The sequence below is a fragment of the Sorghum bicolor genome, chromosome 4, assembly GCF_000003195.3.
Source record: "Sorghum bicolor cultivar BTx623 chromosome 4, Sorghum_bicolor_NCBIv3, whole genome shotgun sequence".
NCBI lineage: Eukaryota > Viridiplantae > Streptophyta > Magnoliopsida > Poales > Poaceae > Sorghum > Sorghum bicolor.
Window position 1 is genome coordinate 57364512 of NC_012873.2, and position 17361 is coordinate 57381872.

Genomic DNA, 17361 nt, shown 5'->3' on the forward strand with positions numbered 1-17361 from the left:
GAGTTATCAAGTTGGTTGGTAAACTGAAAGAACGAAGCTTTTAAAAAAGCTGGAAGGAATGCAACAGACAAGACCGAGGACAAAATATACAATGCGGAGCTGCCAGATGGGTGAGCCTCCCCCGCCCCCCCTCCCCCTCCGCCACCTCCACCCCACCACCGCCACCGCCCCCCACCACCGCCCCCCCTCCGCCACCTCCACCCCACCACCACCTCAACCTTCAGAGACCCTACCTGCCCCTCCGAACCGAGCTCCGCCAGCGCCGTCAACTTCGCCTGGCCGTGCTGCACCTGACCAGTTCGTCCGCTCGCGGTGCATCGTCGTCCCGCCCACGCCAACCCGGTTCGACCTCCAGAATCGCCTCCTCTCTGATCTTCATGACTGCATCGTCCCCAACCTCATCTCTCTGTCTCTGGCTCCGGCGCCGCTTTGGGTAACTCCTCAGTCCCTTCACCCCCGTTTCAATGTGTTTTTCATCATGAACTCGCTCTGCCACATGCTTGCACCTCGTCCGAGTCGCCTGATTGTCAAACGTGTTCGTGACGCCGTGTTCGTGGTGACCGTTTCGAGTGAGAAGTTCGCTGTTGCTTTGGCTCTCATCGGTTCTCTGCGCGTTGCCGATGTTCATCTGTTCTTCCACCCTTCCCTGGAGTCTGCCATCAGTGCCGTGTCCCGTCTCCCTCCTCTCGACGCTTCGGCCGGACAGCACGCCCAAAAGGGTAGCCCTGCAGTTAAGGCTCCTGGTGGCAGTCCAACTACCGGTTTCATTGCGACGAGCCTCTCCTCTCCGCCGGCTCCCAAGGCAATCCGCCTCGGGTTTGTCCCTGCAGATCTTTTGAGTGTACTGCCTGGATCTTTTCTCTCCTTGCCGGGTACTGGGGGAGCGGCGCGACGTCTTGTCGCTCCAGCTGTGGCCGCCTCGGACGTGCCTCTCTCGCCCGACTTCAATGTGCAGCTGCGGCCAAAGAGTTATGTCGAGGCTGCGCGCTCTCCTCCGGCGCCGACCCGCCAGGTCTTCAAAACGCTCAAGCCCATTTCACCCTCGCGTGCCTGCTTTCGCTGCCTTGCCACTGACCACCTTGTCGACGCCTGTTGCGAACCTGTTCACTGTCGACGCTGCCGCGCCTCGGGGCACCGCAGCCCCCAGTGCAAGATGAAGCTCTGCGTCCTCCTTCGTGCTGCTGCCAAGCGCATGCGCTCCCCGTCGCTGCCCAAGGACTCTCAAGCTCGCCGTGCCTCGCCGTCCGCGGACACAAGGTTGCCGCCCGCGCTGCTCGAGGCCGAGCCCCGTCGGACTTCCACCCCCCCATCTTCGTCTGCCTTCCTCCCGATCAACATGGTGGCCTCCTCCTCCTCAGCACCTCCCCCCGTCGAGGTCCTGAGCACGCAATCTCTGCGTCCTCTCTCGTTGCGGACGCCGGACGACCTCTACGTCGACAAGTTCGTCCTGCCGTCCCCGTGCTCGCCACGCCTCCAGCCCACGGGGGCTGCCAGGCAGGTTTCCTCCGCAGGCCCAGCCCTCATGCCTGCCTCCATGCCTGCGGCCACCGACCCCTCGGAGCCAGGCGTGGAGTCCTCGAGCGAGGAGTTTGCCAGCGGGGAGCTGGAGCTGGACTCCGTCTCTTTTGCCTCTGGCTCTTCCTGAAAGGACCTTGATGTCGCCGAGGAGGCCTAGAGGGGGGGTGAATAGGCCTGCAAAAAATTCTGCTCAAACAAAACTAAAACTCAGGGCGGCACTGCCTCCCTTTGAGGGCGGCACTGCCTTCCTCCAACCGTGAGTCCAACGGAGCTCAAACTTGGTGAAGATGTACTTGAGATATCCAGTGACAAATCTGCAAAGTTTCAACTCAAAACTCTATCAGATTAGAGGGCGGCACTGCCGGCCTCAGAGGGCGGCACTGACGCCCTGCGCAGGAGGAACTTAGTATATTTCAAAATCCAACCAAGGAAATTTAGATCAGGTAAATTTCCCAGCTTCCTGCAAGTATGTTAGTCACTGAATAGTAGTTATACGCAGCAGAACAAGTACCACCAAGTAGATCGGTCACAAACCTTACAAGCACCTCAACAACAATATAAACTTGCAAGAATGTAAAACAAGCACAATATGACACGGTGTTTATCCCGTGGTTCAGCTCGCCACCAAGGCTTGCCTAAGTCCACGTTGTTGAGGTATCCACAAAAGGATTGGCTCGCCACCAAGGCTTGCCCTTCCCTCGTTCTCCAAACAAGAGTGTTACCTCTTGAAGGAGGGGTGATTTTACTAGCTGCAAGAGATGATTACAAACTGTTTCCGCTGCTCACCACAAGCACGGGAGCTCGCCGGGCGACGCCTAGCCATCTAGGAGGCTTCACCTCCAAGAGTAACAAATGCACAATGAAGATCGACGAAGCTCAGCAAGTGCTCAAGGTTAGGATTGCTCTAATCTGCTCTCAAGCTCTTAGTCACACAGCCCCAACACTAAATTATGCACTAAGCACAATACTCTCACAAAGAGAGGGTTGGGAAGAGGCTTTGGGAAGGCTTTGGAAAGTCTGGAGCGTCAGCAGCACGACCAGAAGCAGTGGGATGGGTATATATACTCATTCCACTCAAACTAGCCGTTAGGATTCGAAAACTAGCCGTTGTGACTGTACAAGGGCGGCACTGCCGCCCATCATGGGCGGCACTGCCGCCCTTGTAAAAACAGCACAGGTCACCTTACGAAAAAAGTCATAACTTTTTACTCCGAACTCCGTTTGCAGTGATCTTGGACTTTTCGGAAAGCTTGTTTCAAGGGCTATCCAACCCTATAGAGAACAAGCTTCAAGATCAACTAGTGCAGGTGCAGTGCTAAGTGTTTTCTCTCATGTTAGCACTTGGGTTCGGTTAGTTTGAGCACTTGAGACTTGTCTATCATTCGTATTGCATCCCCCTTGATAGTACGACATACCTATACTCAAGAACAAAAGAATATAACCAATTTAACCACTTGAGTCTTCAATGTCTTCATATGCCATTTCTTCTCAATATTACTCCATAAAGGGTTGCAATCAACTTTGTCTCCTTTTCTTGAGCAAACACACCTTGAGCATGTGACTTGACCCATTTCAACACATATGAGTTCACCTCCATGGCTTCAAGTCACTTCTACTAAAGATTTGATTCTCAACACAATATGACTCCTCATAGCTTGATTAGTTCCTCGACTCAATGCAAGTACTCTCTTCTTCACCTTAGCCATGGTACCTCGGTCCTTAAGCCGTCGCTTATCCCTTCACCTCCGCTTAGTCCCTCGAAGCCCTTTCCTTGCTATCTTCACCTTATCAAGCCATACTCAAGTCATATCACATTAAGTATCCATTGAATAATCATTTCTTCAATATTGTGATCCTTGCTTGAATATCTTCTAGATATAAATATTGAGATCAATCAAGCTTCAGTTTGACTCACATAGAGACATATATGGATCAGCATCAATATGATCAAGCCAATTCACAGTTCCTTATATCCTCTCTATTTTGGCTTGACACTCAATACTCACTTCAATATTGATCTTCATACTTCTAGCTTGATCAAACGTAGTTCACTATCAAGCTTTTTTTGTTCATGAAAAGCAAGCCATTGTAGACACCAATCCAAGAACATCAACTCATGTCTCTTTTGCCATTTGTCAAATATGCTTGCTTTCTCATGATGTTATGATATCCCACAGCATATAAGCCATTCCATAGATTTTATTTGCATTGTTGTCTTTTGCTTGACCTAGATTGTTTCCATAATCTTTTAATACAACAATACACAATTTGGCCTTTATTTCAACACTATGTGGCATATCATCAAGTTTGCCTGCTTGTTGAGCCTTGAACATACTTGTTAATACACAATCCACAAGTATGTGCAATAGACTCAATATCCTGTTCAACACTTAGCAAACTTATTAGACCTTTAATCATGTTGTCATTCAATTCACCAAAACCCACAAAGGGCTAGATGCACTTTCACTTCCTGGCACGAGGGACGCCCGCGCCACGCCGACGCCTAGGTCTCCCCGGGCCGCGTGGAGCTCTCTGACCGCCTTTTTTCGCCTTCATCGAGCCTCCGGTTCCACGCTCGAAGTTAGCGCGTTCATCCGCAACGCGCTTCGGACCGTTGCCCCGCTGCAGCCCGTCGACTTGCTGCAGTCTTCCATGGGGGGCATGATCCTGCACTGTGAGTCGTCGGAGGCCTGGGACTCGCTCCACCTGCTTGAGCCCATCGGCCTTGGGGGGTCCCTGCTGCATCTTCTGAAGCCTGAGGACACCGCGAATCGCTTCTTCCGTGTGCCGGCCTGGCTCGCCTTCGTCTACGTCGATTGGTTCCCCATTGAGCACTGGTACGCGGAAAAGATCAAGGAATGCTTTAGCAGCTTCGCGGAGGTTGCTGAGATCGATCCAAAGTGTCTCAGTGGGGACAACTTTGGCCCTCTCCGGCTTCTCCTGGAGGTCAATGACCGTCTCGAGATCTCGAGGGAGCTGCGCATCTCCTGCAAGCAAGGTGCTGGACGTTTTGGCGCCGTGGCCCGTATCACACCTATCAGGGTGTGGCCGCGCGAGTTCCAGCTGGATAGCCGGGGCAACCTGGCGACCTTCTTCGGTCCACCTGCACCGCCGTCCTCGAGGCCATCCCTGGGGCCTTCGGGACCGATGACCTCCGCACAGCAGCTCCGTCCGCAGTCGCACTACTACAGTCTCGCCTTCCCAACTGGCAATGCAAGTAGGTTTGCCAACAACCTACAGCGTCCGTTCGACCCCCTCGGCACTTCGGCGCCGTCCAGGTCGCCTCTACCTCTTCTGCTGCCTCATCAGGCTTTGGCCTTGGCCTTCTCCGTGGCCCGCGTGCTCAGTGCACCTTCGACCAGCGTGTCTATGGGGTCGGGGGCGGTATCTCCGGATGCGCCATCCGCACCGATCGCTCCGGCAACCGCAACCGCCTTGACTTCGTCTGCTCCGCGGTCCGCTTCGGGCCGCGGAGGGGCGAAGCCGCTGATCACATACCAACGCCGCCGCTTCCGCTCCAAGCTGAGCGTCCAGGCTGCTCCTGCGCCGCGTAGAGCTGGCCGGAACCTTTCGGTGACCAACTTCGCTGTTCGTCGCTCAAGCTCCCGTCTTGCCGCTAAGGTCGCGCGGGCTTCGGGCAAGTTCGTCGACACGGCCACACAGTGAAAGGTCCTTGTTTGGTTTTGGTAATTGAGTGACAACTTAGGTGGACTAATGGTGTTTATGTGAGATACACAGGAGATTAGTCCACAGGTGATGATGTGATGATGGAGGAGCTCATTGCATATGAGACATGACATGGAGTCATGTGACCAAGGTGGAGAAGATCAAGATGAGGCTTGGCTTGATGGACCGGTTGCAAGAGTGAAGGGCAAGTCAAAGGCTTTGAAGCGAGGGACCGCGTGTGACGGTGAAGCTTGAGCAAGACTTGGCGCCGATGGACCGAGGCAACGGTGAAGAGCAAGTGAGGTCAAGATCGATGAACCAATACGGTCACGTGATGATATGAAGTGGATCATATCATTTGGTGATTGCTAGATGCATGTGTTGCATCAACATTGGAGGAGTTAGAATGGAAAGCGCAAGGCAAAGGTATAACCTAGGGATTTTCCATTTCACCGGTCATAGGTGTGTAGAGAAATTTTTGACCGGATTTAGGATAGATGACCGTACTATCAAGAGGGGCAAACTTGTTTGCATATCGGTCATCTAGTGCCACTTGAGCGATTTAACTTTGCATACGTGTTAGGATCGAGTGGCGTGGCAAGTTTGAGAGGCTAACTCCTTAGGGAAAATGTTTGTGAAAATGCTAACACACTTGCACATGGTGGTGTACACTTGGTGGTGTTGGCACATTTACAAAGGAGGTGGAGTTCCTAGGATTGAGAGGCGTGTGGGTTCCTCTCGTGTTGGCAGCACCGGACGCTGGTCCAGAGCGTCCGGTGTGGTGTCTGTGGTGCAAGTGTGCACCGGACGCACCAGAGAGAGTCCGGTGCTCAGCGTCTGGTGTGCGGGCGGTTTGGCGACCCTCTCTACGCATGGGTCCGGTGAGCACCGAACGCTACCGGTGCTTAGCGTCCGGTGACCTTGCGAGTTTGCGGAGCTCTCTGCGCATGAGTCCGGTGTGCACCGGATGCGTCCGGTGTGACGCAGTAGAGCGTCCGGTGGTGCTGTGCAGGCGCACTTGCGCAGTAGCCGTTGGCGGCAACGGTCGAGTTCAAACGGCTAGTGACACGTGGCCGACGCTTGAGCACCGGACGCTAGGTGTTGAGCGTCCGGTGGCTCCCTGTGAGCGTCCGGTGCCCTCGTGTTTTGCCCAGTGAAGGGGCAACGGCTAGTTTAGCCCTTGGGGCTATAAATAGGAGTGGTGACCGGCCTTGGCTGGTGCTGAGCACCCTTGGGACTTAGTGTCCATGCTTGGGGAGTGCTAGTAAAGCCTCTAACTCACATATACTTGATAGTGATCATCCGATTGTGTGAGTGAGCGATTCTAGTGCGTTGCATTGAGAGATTGCATCGAGTGGCACTAGGTGTTCGTGTTGCAAGCCGATGGTGCTTGTTACTCTTGGAGGTTGCCACCTCCTAGTCGACTTGGTGGCTTGTGACTCCGTTGAAGCACGCAAGGAGATTGTGCGGTGCTCCGGAGAAGAGATTGTGAGGGGTACGGTGCTCACCCCGCGGGGATCGCGAAGAGCAACTCTATTGGATCGTGTGTGTCATTGAGCTACCTCACTTGTGGGTAGGTTCTTGCGATGTCCTAGTGAGGACGAGGTTCGTGTAACACCTCTTAGCCGCCGAACCACCAAGTGTTGGTCGACACAACGGGGACGTAGCTTGGTGGCAACCAAGTGAACCTCGGGAGAAAATCATCGTGTCAACATTGTTCTTCCCGTTGGTTTGCAAGTCCCTAACACAAGCTTGTTCTTACATTCATATATTTGTGCTTGTGTAGTTGCTCTTGTAATTAGTTAGCTTGTGTAGCTTGCTAGTTACCTTCTTACTTGAGTAGCTAGAAGTAGTTTCCTTGCGTGACTAATTTGGTTTGTGTAACCTTGTTAGTCACTTTGCTTAGTTTGTGTAGCTAAGTAAGTTGCGCTCTCTAATTTGGCATTAGTTGCCTTGTTATTGAGCTTGCTAGTGAGCTTAGGCTTTGTGCGCTTTGCCTCACTAGTTTGTGTAGGAGCTCTCCCGGTTTGCAAAGTACTAGTTGCATAGTTTTGTGTGACCTTGCTCCTAGAATTGTTTAGGTGAGCTCTTGCTAAGGTAGCATCTTGTTTGCTTGTTTAGGATCTTTTACAAGGTGCTAGAGAACTTAGATAGAGGGGTGTAGTCTTGGCTAGACCGATAGTTTTAATTCCGCATTTGTTTCGGTTAGCCGGCGTAATAATTTTTAGAAAGGACTATTCACCCCCCCTCTAGTCCGCCATCTCGACCCTTCACACAGGCGATTCAGTGCAAGGAGCTGCTGAACTCGCTGTCAACCTGCTCCATGTCTCTCAAGAAGCATGTCTCCAAGCGCAACATCCTCTCGTGCAACCACCTGCCTATGAGCGCGGTCGAACTGCGTGCGCTCGTTGCTGCAGCCAAGTTGGGCCCCCGGATCTCGGGCGACGTCGTCGACGGCGGCAACGACATGGTGGCTGAGGCTGTGGAATGATAGTACCTGCGTCTGCTTGGACCAACGGCGGCTTGCATTTCTGTCCCAATGGTCGCTGGGATTGTGGCAACAGAAGTGCACCTATCGTCTACCTCAGCTCTACTTTTATTTTTCTTCTTTTCTTTTTCTTTAGACCTTGGCTTGTTGCCGCTCTTTGGTGTTGTAATCCCGTTCAATGAACATGAACTCGAGCTCTAGCTTTCGCCGCTTTCACGTTGTATCATGGAACGTACGAGGTCTAGGCGACTCGGACAAGTGCAATGTTGTGCGTAATGTGTTTTCTGATGCTAAAACTACTTTCATTTGCATTCAAGAATCCAAACTCTCTGAGGTTAACTTCTTCAAAGCTCAAACCTTTCTCCCCCGGCCGTTTTCCTCCTCTTTCGTCATGCTACCCGCGTCTGGGTCCAGAGGGGGGCTGATCACCGCCTGGGATCCAGCCCTTTTCACGCTTACCTCTCAGCTCTCAAACTCCTTTAGCCTTACAACATCCTTCTCCTGCAATGCTTCTAACATTGACTTCACCATCACCAATGTGTATGGCCCCTCCGACCACTCTGCCTCAACTCAATTCCTTGAGGGCATCCGCGACACCAAAGCCTTGGTTAGCGGAGCCTGGATCCTGCTGGGCGATTTTAACCTGGTTCGTTGTGCTGCCGATAAAAGCAACGGCTCTTTCAACCCAAACCTAGCTGACGCTTTCAATCAAACAATCCAGGACATTGTCGTCAGTGAGGTAGACCTCTCTGATCGTCGATTCACTTGGACGAATAACCAAGCATTTCCGATCCTAGCCAAGCTAGATAGAGTCTTCACTAATGCTCCTCTGGACCTCGCCTTACCGATGGCTAACCTCTCTTCCCTGCCTCGGCCAACCTCCGATCATACTCCTTTGCTCCTATCTCTCGCCTCAGATATCCCAAAGCCTGACTCTTTCAGGCTGGACAACTTCTTGCTTCGGAATGAATCCTTCTTTGCTTCTATAACTCAGGGTTGGCACCAGGCAGCGAGCTGCACAGACGCTGCTGGACAACTGGTTGCGTGCATCAAGGCCGCGCGTGCTGCGACAAAGGTTTGGAATCAGTGTAATAGGGCACCGCTAGAAATAACACAGAACTGTCAATTCCTAATTCAGTTATTCAATTACTTCGAAGAAACCCGTACTCTATCGCAGGCGGAGTTCCAGGTACACGGACTAGCTTGAGAACGACTACACGATGAAATCCAAGCCAAAGCTGCCTACTAGCGCCAACGCAGCAAACATAAGGTCATCAAGGAATGTGACGCCAACATTGCCTACCATCATGCTCGCGCAACTATGCAAATGCGCCGCAAATTCATCAGGATGGTCCGGGTGAATGACCAGGAAGTTGTCAGCCACGCAGGGAAAGCTGAAGCCCTGTCAAACTTCTTCAAATCGATCATCGGGGTCCCTGGTCAAGTGACCTTGGTTGATCTTGACTCCATCTATGAAGATTCTCAGAGTCCGGACGAGCGCATCTCTAGGCGCTTCTCTGAATGCGAGCTCAAACAAGCCGTGCTTGCGATGAACAACTTGAGTGCTCCGGGCCCGGATGGTTTTGGACCAGCCTTCTACCGCGTCGCGTGGCCGTCAATCAAACAAACAGTACTTGCCTTTGCGGAAGCCTTCTATGAGGGTGTGGCTGATCTTGAACGCATCAACCGATCCCATATGGTCCTCCTACCAAAGAAGCCAAATGTTGTTGATGTAAATGCATTCCGACCAATCTGTCTCCAAAATAGTGCACTGAAGATCTTAACAAAAGCTCTGTCGACAAGACTGCGGAAGCAGATTCCGAGGCTAATTGACATTCATCAAACAGGCTTCGTCAAAGGAAGATCAATTGCCGACACTTTCGTTTATGCAGCTGAACTAGTACAAACTTGTCACAAAAGAAGAAGACCGGCCATCGTGCTCAAGCTAGACTTTGCCAAGGCATTTGACACTGTTAATTGGGTGGGTCTACAAAGGGTGTTACAGGCCAGGGGCTTCGATCAGAGGTGGATCGGCTGGATGCTCAAGCTGCTGGATACCTCAAAGTCAGCGGTGCTAGTTAACGGACACTCGGGACCTTGGATCAGTTGCAAGAGGGGGCTACGGCAGGGAGACCCGCTGTCCCCTTATCTTTTCATCCTGGTGGCCGAAACCCTACAGCGAATGATCAGGGAGGCAGAGCAAATCAAACACCCCACTGATGAAGCGTTGCCCTACGCAGTCTTGCAGTATGCAGACAACACACTAATTGTCTTCAAGGCAGATGTGGTTGGGGCAGCGAAGCTAAAAGGCATCCTAGACCAGTTTGCAGCCTTCAGTGGCCTACACATAAACTTCAGCAAGAGCACTCTGATACATATTCACACCAGCGAACAAATTGTCAGCGAATGCGTGCAGATCATCGGCTGTACCAGGGGAAGCTTCCCTCAATCTTATCTGGGACTCCCGCTTTCTGCCAACAAGTTACCTGTCTGAGCCTTCAACGTCTACATTCACAAGGCTGACAAATTCCTAAGCTCCTGGTAAGCTGACCTGCTCAATCCGATGGGGCGGACAGTCTTAGTGAACTCGGTACTAGATTCCTTATTGGTCTACCCAATGAGTTCACTACAACTGCCTCCCTCAGCCATCGAGCAAATGGACAAGAAAATGAGGGCGTTCCTTTCGTCGGGTGACAAATCTGGTCATTCCTCACCCTCGTCATGCCTCATTGCCTGGATCAAGGTCTGCTCCCCTAAAGATTTAGGTGGCCTTGGCATAAGGGACTTAGGAATCCAGAACATCTGCCTACTACTTAAACTTCTTCATCGGCTACACAGTCCCCAATCATCGGCTTGGGCCATTTGGGTTCGGGGACAGGCAGACATCACTACTGTGCAGGGCGACTGAAAGGTCCTTGTTTGGTTTTGGTAATTGAGTGACAACTTAGGTGGACTAATAGTGTTTATGTGAGATACATAGGAGATTAGTCCACAGGTGATTATGTGATGATGGAGGAGCTCATTGCATATGAGACATGACATGGAGTCATGTGACCAAGGTGGAGAAGATCAAGATGAGGCTTGGCTTGATGGACCGGTTGCAAGAGTGAAGGGCAAGTCAAAGGCTTTGAAGCGAGGGACTGCGTGTGACGGTGAAGCTTGAGCAAGACTTGGCGCCGATGGACCGAGGCAACGGTGAAGAGCAAGTGAGGTCAAGATCGATGAACCAATACGGTCACGTGATGATATGAAGTGGATCATATCATTTGGTGATTGCTAGATGCATGTGTTGCATCAACATTGGAGGAGTTAGAATGGAAAGCGCAAGGCAAAGGTATAACCTAGGGATTTTCCATTTCACCGGTCATAGGTGTGTAGAGAAATTTTTGACCGGATTTAGGATAGATGACCGTACTATCAAGAGGGGCAAACTTGTTTGCATATCGGTCATCTAGTGCCACTTGAGCGATTTAACTTTGCATACGTGTTAGGATCGAGTGGCGTGGCAAGTTTGAGAGGCTAACTCCTTAGGGAAAATGTTTGTGAAAATGCTAACACACTTGCACATGGTGGTGTACACTTGGTGGTGTTGGCACATTTACAAAGGAGGTGGAGTTCCTAGGATTGAGAGGCGTGTGGGTTCCTCTCGTGTTGGCAGCACCGGACGCTGGTCCAGAGCGTCCGGTGTGGTGATCTAAAGGACATTTGAGATGCTTAGTTGAAGCAATCAAAAGGATTGATCAAGAAAGCAAGCAACAACCCAAAAGAGAGCTAGTCATGCTATTTCAAGTGATATTCCTAGTAGTTCTCTCATGCAAGCAATGATCAAAAGAAGAAGCAAGTCAACCACAACAAGATAGTGCACTTGATCATAAAGTGGTTCTAAATTCATATGGGTGAAGATTTGAGCTATCAATTGGCATTCATGATTGGTCTTCACCAAGTTTATAGTTGGACTTCACATTGCTATTGGAGAAATGAATTGGAATCTATGTGACTATCCTCTTCTCCAACATAGCAAAGGTATCATTGTAATGTGCATGATCATTTCATCCCTTACTAGTATGCGGTTAGTGCATATAGTACATGCTTCATAGGATCATGCATGACAAATGAAAAGTTTTAAATTCATAACCTACCACTATTGCTTGATTGATTAATTGATCTAGTGGTATGTATATGAGTTTATTCATGAGCTAGTGAACCCAAGTACTTGATCTATTTTGGATTGTTAACAAGTGACAAGTACAACATTGGCAAGATAACCCTTAATGTGAGGTGTGAAAAAGCTTGTCATTGGATCAAACCGGACTTGGAAGCTTAGGCAAATCAACTTAGTTCAAGTCAACAATTAGAAGCTCATGATGATTGGAGTACAAGAACAAGACAACAATGCAAATGGATACCTAGACTTAAATGTTTCTTCAAGTGGTATCCAACAATTGGTACTCATGATAGCAAATATTCAAGAAAGCAAACAAGTGGTTCCATATTAGAAGACCTTAATTGGTAGAAGAATCCCATATAATATCGGACAAGATATTTCAAATATCACATTTATACATATGGTATCTATCATACAAGAAGGTGGTTCCACAAGTGATCCTCAACTTTAAGTGATCATCAAGCAAAGAAAAGTTCCCTCACCAACAAGATTGACAAGTGAATGACCCATGCTATGACATAGGGGGAGTTGCCCCACCAAATGGTATCAAGGTCAAAGATCCTATGTGGTATCTCAAGAGCAATACAAGAAATGTCATTCCAACACATATGGTGATGTCCATCAAAAATGCAAGATTCAAGCCTCAACCATCTATCCCAATGCAATCCTTTGTCACAATGAGATTCACACTTTTTCAATTGGTATCAATTGATTTAATTGGTATCACACCTTTTATGGAAATTGATGACAAAGGGGGAGAAGTTGGAACAAAGATATGATCATGGGATAAATTGTACAACAAAAGATATATTTCAAGGGGGAGAGATGAAAGATGGACATGGACAAGGGAGCAACATTAAAAGATATAAGATGATGGATCAAAATTCTTGGACAAAAGAGAAGCACACAAGTAGGGGGAGCAAGCTCATGAACCTTGTTTGTTTGCATTTGATTTGTGCATATTCATGTGCTTGCTTGCATTGCATAAGTTTTAAATTCAATATGCATGCTTGTGTGGTGTATGCTAGTTATAGAACTTGATTGATGGTATGATAACTAGCATGCATAGGTTGGTAGCTAGACTTGTGTTCTTCAAGTAAAGACTAGACCCTTGCTTATAATATTGATCTCACGGGGTTTCTAGTGTTTTTGTTGTCTAGCTACTCATGGTGCTAAGGATGGTGTACATTGAATGCTTCAAATGCTATCGAACTTGGTATCGAACTACAAAGGTTTATTCTATACACCTTAGCACTTAGTAGGGTTTTGTGGTGCTTATCCAAATCTTGACATAGAGCTTAAATGTTGGATAAGTAGCATAAAATCCAAATCAAGTTAGCAATTTACACTTGTGTGAAGTGCTAGCTTGAAAAAGCTTAATTTCCATATCTTTGTAGAGTTGTCATCAATTACCAAAAAGGGGGAGATTGAAAGGTCCTTGTTTGGTTTTGGTAATTGAGTGACAACTTAGGTGGACTAATAGTGTTTATGTGAGTTACACAGGAGATTAGTCCACAGGTGATTATGTGATGATGGAGGAGCTCATTGCATATGAGACATGACATGGAGTCATGTGACCAAGGTGGAGAAGATCAAGATGAGGCTTGGCTTGATGGACCGGTTGCAAGAGTGAAGGGCAAGTCGGAGGCTTTGAAGCGAGGGACCGCGTGTGACGGTGAAGCTTGAGCAAGACTTGGCGCCGATGGACCGAGGCAACGGTGAAGAGCAAGTGAGGTCAAGATCGATGAACCAATACGGTCACGTGATGATATGAAGTGGATCATATCATTTGGTGATTGGTTGGTGCATGTGTTGCATCAACATTGGAGGAGATGGAATGGAAAGCGCAAGGCAAAGGTATAACCTAGGGCATTTCCATTTCACCGGTCATAGGTGTGTAGAGAAGTTTATGACCGGATTTAGGGTAGATGGCCGTACTATCAAGAGGGGCAAACTTGTTTGCATATCGGTCATCTAGTGCCACTTGAGTGATCTAACTTTGCATACGTGTTAGGATCGAGTGGCGTGGCAAGTTTGAGAGGCTAACTCCTTTGGGAAAATGTTTGTGAAAATGCTAACACACTTGCACATAGTGGTGTACACTTGGTGGTATTCGCAAGCTCGGCGGGATTCGGCGCTTTTGAGAAAATTAAGTGCATATTTTCTATTGCGCCGGTGGGAAGTTTGGAGAAGTCGCGGGAGTATTTCTCGCACCGGACGCTGGTGCTGGCAGCACCGGACGCTGGTCCAGAGCGTCCGGTGTGGTGTCTGTGGCGCAGGTGTGCACCGGAGTGAGTCCGGTGCTCAGCGTCCGGTGTGAAGGCGTTTTGCAACCCTCTCTGCGCACGAGTCCGGTGAGCACCGGACCGTCCGGTGCCTAGCGTCCGGTGAGGTCGCGAGTTTGACACCCTCTCTGCGCTCGAGTCCGATGAGCACCGGACCGTACGGTGTGGACTAGTTGAGCGTCCGGTGGTGCTGTGCAGGCGCGCGAGCGCGTGGTAGCCGTTGGCGGCAACGGTCGAGTTCAAACGACTAGTGACACGTGGCGGTCAGCTGAGCACCGGACGTTGGGTGTTGAGCGTCCGGTGGCTCCCTTTGAGCGTCCGGTGCCCACGTGTTTTGCCCAGTGAAGGGGCAACGGCTAGTTTAGCCCTTGGGGCTATAAATAGAAGTGGTGGCCGGCCTTGGCTGGTGCTGAGCACCCTTGGGACTTAGTGTCCATGCATGGGGAGTGCTAGTAAAGCCTCTAACTCACATATGCTTGATAGTGATCATCCGATTGTGTGAGTGAGCGATTCTAGTGCGTTGCATTGAGAGATTGCATCGAGTGGCACTAGGTGTTCGTGTTGCAAGCCGGTGGTGCTTGTTACTCTTGGAGGTTGCCACCTCCTAGACGGCTTGGTGGCTTGTGACTCCGTCGAAGCACGCAAGGAGATTGTGCGGTGCTCCGGAGAAGAGATTGTGAGGGGTACGGTGCTCACCCCGCGGGGATCGCGAAGAGCAACTCTAGTGGATTGCTTGTGGCTTGGAGGATCCCCATCTTGAGAGTGGATGTGCGGCACCCGCTGAGGGTTTGGCTTTGGAATGCCAATTAGCTCGTGATCCATCAAGTGGGTGTATCGCCACAACGAGGACGTAGCTTGGTGGCAACCAAGTGAACCTCGGTAAAAATCACCGTGTCAACATTATCTACTCTTCTCGGTGGTTTGCATTCGCTATACACGAGCTTGTGTTTACATTCTTTATATACTTGTGCTTGTGTAGTTGCTTTTGTAATTAGTTAAGCTTGTGTAGCTTGCTAGTTACCTTCTTGCTTGTGTAGCTAGAAGTAGTTCCCCTTGCGTGGCTAATTCGGTTTGTGTAACCTTGTTAGTCACATTGCTTAGTTTGTGTAGCTAAGTAAGTTGTGCTCTCTAATTTGGCATTAGTTGCCTTGTTATTGAGCTTGCTAGTGAGCTTAGGCTTTGTGCGCTTTGCCTCACTAGTTTGTGTAGGAGCTCCCCCGGTTTGCAAAGTACTAGTTGCATAGGTTTGTGTGACCTTGCTTCTAGATTTGGTTAGGTGAGCTCTTGCTAAGGTAGCACCTTGTTTGCTTGTTTAAGATCTTTTACAAGGTGCTAGAGAACTTAGATAGAGGGGTGTAGTCTTGGCTATACCGATAGTTTTAATTCCACATTTGTTTCGGTTAGCCGGCGTAATAATTTTTAGAAAGGACTATTCACCCCCCTCTAGTCCGCCATCTCGACCCTTCAGCGACCTTCATGGTGATCACTGGCAAACCCTGAAAACTATCCTACCATTGTACCAAGCTATCACCATGGTGGAGATCGGAGATGGCAGCACTTGTTCCCTTTGGAATGATGTCTGGGCGGGCGATGAATGCTTCGCTGACAGGTTCCCAGCTCTCTTCTCGCATTGCAACATCAAAACTCAAACAGTGAGGGAAGCCAAGACTTCAGGAATACGATCTACACTTGTACCTCGTTTATCTACGATGGCAGACCACGAATTGCAACTTGCACAGCGCCTGCTTGATCAAACCTCGCTCTCGGCAGCACAAGACACGAGGATCTCAGACTTCTTGAAACCAGACAACAACATTGACACCGGGGCCATTTACAAAATGCTCAAGGCTAGGGGCCAATCCTCAGACCCCAGGGCAACCTTCATCTGGAATACCTGGGAACCACCTAGAGTTCAGCTGTTCATGTGGCTACTACTACAAAGAAGAATACAATGCAGAACGGTATTGTTCACGAAGCACATTGTGGACTCACCTACCTGCGAGATTTGCAATATCACGGATGAGACACTAGTGCACATCATCCACGGTTGCTCGCTCGGAAAGGAAGTCTGGATGAGACTGAACCTTCAGTCCATGGTCTCAATGGACATGGGTCAACTGCCATAGTTTTGCTAGGCGCTAGGCGGAATCTAGGCGATGACCCCTAGCCTAGGGACTAGTCGAGCCTAGGCGACGCTAGGCGTTTTTCTAGGCGTTTTGCCAATTTATATATAAATATATAATATATACATTTATAGCACAAATCATGAATAATTTAGATAAAAAAACAGAGAAGGGAGGCGAAGGTCAACAAATTACAAACATACACATGCAATCAAAGCAATCAGTCAACACATTACAAGTGGAGCAAAGCTATTGATCCACTGCTTCAAGCAATCAATCAACACATTACAAACATACACATTACAAACATATGTAGTCAACAATTTCACTGTCAGACAAATAAAAGTGGAGCAAAGCTTCAGATTTCAGAACAATCTCAAATTCAGGAGAAAAGGGGACAGAGGATAGAAGTAGGGAAAGGAAAAAGAGGAGAGGAGCAGGGGAGAACATACATAACTTCGTCCTTGGCCCTTGGAGCAGAGGAGCACGAGAGAAGCAGAGAGGTGGAGGTCGGAGCAGGGAGGAGGACACACTTCGCAGGGCACTGCAGGCGGGGCGGCATCGCAGGGAGGTGGAGGTCGAGGTGGGGAGGAGGATGCGCTCGGCGAGGCACTACAGGCGGGGAGGACGGTCGCCGGTGGGAACTCCTTCCCTGCGGGCGGTGTTGCAGGGAGGTAGAGGTCGAGGCGCAGACGAGCTTTGCCGGCCGGAGGTGCTTCCCTGCGGGCGGCGTCGCAGGGAGGTGGAGGTCGAGGTGGGGAGGAGGACGAGCTCGGAGGCGCACTGCAGGCAGGGACGAGCGTCGCCGACGGAAGCTGCTTCCCTACGGGTGTCGTCGTAGGGAGGCGGAGGTCAAGGCGAGCACGAGCGGGCGCACGGCTGAGTTTCCCCCTTCGCGGCCTTATGCTCATCCCGCGCGCGCTCGCCTGAAACTTCTGATTTTCGCGCCGCCATGCCTCAATTGCTCGATTCCTCGCCGCGTCGGGCTCCTGGGCGCCGCTGAATCGCGCGGAGTCGACGCCTGGCTTCGCCTAGGCGCTCCGCCCGTCTAGGGGGCCGATTACCCCCCTAGTCGAGGCGCCAGGCCTTAGCCTAGCGACTAGTCGCGACTAGGCA